At 41.7% G+C, this 4,151-nt stretch overlaps 1 long non-coding RNA gene across 2 annotated transcripts; it reads left to right on the forward strand.

Annotated features, from left to right (window-relative positions):
- The first annotated feature begins 1,069 nt into the window (after window positions 1–1,069).
- On the forward strand, window positions 1,070–2,595 carry LOC145719657 (uncharacterized). Of its 2 annotated transcripts, none has more exons than XR_014142529.1 (3): window positions 1,070–1,150; window positions 1,563–1,728; window positions 1,817–2,592. It is a non-coding gene; the product is annotated as an uncharacterized LOC145719657 (long non-coding RNA). The 2 variants fall into 2 exon arrangements; XR_014142530.1 differs by having other exon boundaries at window positions 1,080–1,150; window positions 1,520–1,728; window positions 1,817–2,595.
- Window positions 2,596–4,151: the final 1,556 nt, after the last annotated feature.

Below are 4,151 nucleotides of genomic sequence, written 5' to 3' on the forward strand. Positions count from 1 at the left end.
GGCTAATGTCTAAAGCCCTGAATATAATTATGCACGATTTGGTTCCATAGGATAAGCAAGACATCATATTGTTTTTAATGAACTTTCAAAAAAAGAACAGTTTTAGATTTACAGGAAAAGATTTGAAGATAGTAGGGGGTCCCCACGTATGCCATAGCCAATTTCTCCTTTTATTATCCTCTTACATTAGTATGGTATTTTTTACAGCTAATGAACGAATATTGATATGTCATTATTAACTAATGTCTATGCTTTATTCATATTCCTTAGTTTTCACCCAATGTTCTTCTTCGGTTCCAGGATGACATCCGGGATGCCAAGTTACATTTAATAATTATGTCTCCTTAAGCCCTCTTGGCTATGACAGTTTCTTAGACTCCCCTTAGTTTTGATAACTTTAACCTCCATTTCCTCCTTACTTTCCTCCTTACTTCTCCCCCTATTCAAGCAGTATACAGGGCCAGGAGATTTTGGGAGGGCTGCCAAATTTGGGGGTTAAATGGTGATGTGTGTGCAACTGATCAAGCCCCAATGTAGCCTCTGGAATACAGATGTGGAAATAAGAACTCTGGTACACCCAGGGGTGTAGGAGCACCAAAAAAACAAAAACGAAAACAAAAACAAAACCACAAAAACCGAAACCAAAACACCAAAAAAACCAAACAAAAACAAAAACAAAAACCAAAAAGGAAAAAAGAAAAAAAAAGGTCAAGAAAGAGGAAAACGTATTGCTGAACGAACGCCACACCCCTGCAATGCCTAGAAACTAGCATGTAATGAAAGGGTGTCAGAATATCATTTAAATGCCTGGTCGACAGTGACGTCTTTGGGCGACGCTTGCTTGCGAACGGTCTTTCGAGAGCTCTCCGCTCCCTCCGCTCCCTGAGTCTGATGCTTCAGCTCGTACCTGTCCTTCTCTAAAGCAGAGAGACAATGCGGGCTCGCTAACCGAGTCCCTTCGCTTCCCTGCTAGCCCAGTCCAAGGAACTACAATTCCCAGAAGACCGAGTCCAAGGAACTACAATTCCCAGAAGACATGTCTCTTGCTGCATTCTTATTGGCTCATGTTTGTTATTCCCAGCCAATAGAAGTTAAGCTCTTTGATAAGTGCCAAGATGGCGATACCTAGGATCTAGGACTAGCTTGCACGGTAGGCTCAAAATTGGGGAGGTGGTGGCTGAAAAGGAAATAGGGAGTTACAGTTTCAAGGTTGGGGAAGGTGGAGGAAATGGTGGAAAAAACTGTGGATTTGGGGTGGTAAGGGCTGAGGGACGCAGCCAGAGCTAAGGGCGTAATTAGGCAAGCGGAATAGGCTTAACCCCTTGCCACCCTCTTCACTCTTTTTATTAAGCCCCTTTGACACCCTTTTCTTAGTGCTCCAGTTGATTCAGGAGGGAGGAACCTGACAGAATCCCTTCCTTATCCTCTTCCCCATTTTTTCTTTCTGATTCCTCTGCCTGCCTTAAATCTTCCTATATCCGTTTCATTCAACTCGGCCCTCCCCTGTTCTTTCCTTCAGAATCCCCTCTCCCCTTCTCTTAGCTCAGTCTCTTCCACCTTAGAGCTGACCGCCACCGGCCCCTTCTCAGAGTGAAATCATGAAGGTAGTGAACTTGAAGCAAGCCATTTTGCAAGCCTGGAAGGAGCGATGGAGTGACTACCAGTGGGCAATCAACATGAAGAAATTCTTCCCCAAAGGAGCCACCTGGGACATTCTCAACCTAGCAGGTCTCAAGTGAAGTAGGAAGGAAGGATGGGAGGGCTAAACCCAGAAAAGCTATAACCACTTAGTCTTGCTTTGTTATTCCCCTTGCAGAAGCACTACTGGAGCAGGCCATGATTGGACCTTCCCCCAATCCTCTCATCCTGTCCTACCTGAAGTATGCCATTAGTTCCCAGGTAAACTGCCCCACCTATTCCAGAGAGTGAGGATTTGAAGGTAAAAGACTTGGAGTATAGTTGTCAGCTTACACTTTGTAGGTGAATTTGTTTGAACACAACACTTCTCTGAGCCTCAGTTTTCTTGTGAAAATAATAATACTTCATTGGTTGTGATGAATGTTACATTAACTTGTTCTATCAGTAAATAGTCATGAATGTGTCAGATAGTGGTGTAGGCCGTGGGGATATAGCTGTGAGCAAGACCTGATTCCAGCACACAAGGAATTTAGTGGGTAATAACAGACATGAAAATAAGCAGTCAGTCACAGGATGGGTTTGTGATGTAGATTAAGACAGTACTAGGGGAGTATGTGAGAGAGGCACGGAATTCAGTCTGAGCAATCAGGGAAGGCTTTCTGGAGAAAGTGATATTTAAACCAAGACCTTATTGTTAAATAGGAGCCAAGCAGATTGGTGAGAGTGTACAAAGCAGAAAGAAAAGCATATATAAAGGCTGGGAGACAAAAATCACATGTTGTTTAGGAGCCGAAAATAATTTATATGGCTAGAGCAGTAGTTTTGGTCTCAGGACCCTTTCATGCTCTTAAAAACTATTGAGACTCTCGCAAAGCTTTTGTTTATATGTATTACATCTATCCATATTTACCATTTTAGAAACGAAAACTGAGAAATTTAAAAGTAACAAAAAGTAAAGTCTATTAAATAAAGCCTGTTACATTACGTGTTAATATAAATAACATTTTAATGAAAACCATATTTTCCAAAACAGAAAAGCTAGTGAGGAAAGTGGCTTTGTTCTACGTTTTTACAAATCTCTTTAATGGTTTAATAGAAGACAGCTGAATTCTCATATCTGCTTCTGCATTCAGTTGTTGCAGTGGGCTATTTTGGTTGAAGTGTATGAAGAAAATCTGTCCTCACACATCAGCTATTTAGTTTGAAAAGGGCAGAGAATGTTAATAAGCTTTTCAGATAAATTGGATATTCATTGACACGCTGAATTCAACAGGTGATGTGAAACCACATCAATGAACTTAAAAAAAATAATTAGTTAATTAATTATTTTTTAAGTAAGGTCTACACGAGACATGGGGCTTGAACTCACAACCCTGAGATCAAGAGTCACACATGCTCTACCGACTGAGCCAGCCAGGCGCCCCTCAATGAGCTTCTTATACTCTGTTACATTAAAATCCATTGGTCTCTGTCTTGCACTTTGAACAGATCTGTTACTCATGCATGATTTTATAATATCATGAATTGGTCATGTGGAAAATATCTGTTACTGAGTTACACAGATATTCCAATTGTTGACACATTTAATTATATGATTCACATGTCATGGAGCCTATGGGACATTCCACATGCTGTTGTGGGAGAATGAGAGTAGAAAAGGCAAATAACATCTTAGCAGTATTTAAAAAATAGTTTTATTATTTATTTATTTTTAAAGATTTTGTTTATTTGACAGAGAGACACACAGTGAGAGAGGGAACACAAGCAGGGAGTGGGAGAGGGAGAAGCAGGCTTCCTGCGGAGCAGGGAGCCCGATGCGGGACTTGATCCCAGGAACCTGGGATCATGACCTGAGCCGAAGGAAGACGCTTAACGACTGAGCCACCCAGGTGCCCCTAAAAAATAGTTTTAATCTCACAGACTGTAGGGGTTCCTGGACCATATTTTGAGAACTACTGGGCTAGCACTTCAAGAAGGAGACTGGCTTAGGGAGACATAGGGAGGCCTGTGGGTGATAAAGGACCTGTGGGTGATGCTAAAGAGTTTGGACTTTATCCTAGGGTGATGAGTAATCATTTAAAGAGTTTTAAGTGGAGGAATGGTGTGGTAGGATTTATGTGTGTGTGTGTGTGTATAGATATTTAACATGCAATAAAATGCATAGACCTTAAGATGAATTCAGTGAGTTTTAGCAATTGTATATACCCATGTCACTAACGTTCAAAATAAGATACAGAAAATTTCCATTCTCCCAGAAAGTTCTCTTGTGCCCCTTTCTAGCCCGTCCTCCTACAACCACTAAATGTTTTCTGTCACTGTAGATTAGTCTTGTCTATATTCAGATTTCATAGAAATGGAATCCTGCATGGGGTGCCTGGGTGTCTCAGTCATTAAGAGTCTGCCTTCGGCGGGGTGGGACATCGGAGCGGGAGACGAACCATGAGAGACAAAGACTCTGAAAAACAAACTGAGGGTTCTAGAGGGGAGGGGGGTGGGAGGATGGGTTAGCCTGG

Source organism: Leptonychotes weddellii, unplaced genomic scaffold (assembly GCF_054177405.1).
Source record: "Leptonychotes weddellii isolate Sample4059 unplaced genomic scaffold, ASM5417740v2 HiC_scaffold_6119, whole genome shotgun sequence".
Lineage (NCBI taxonomy): Eukaryota > Metazoa > Chordata > Mammalia > Carnivora > Phocidae > Leptonychotes > Leptonychotes weddellii.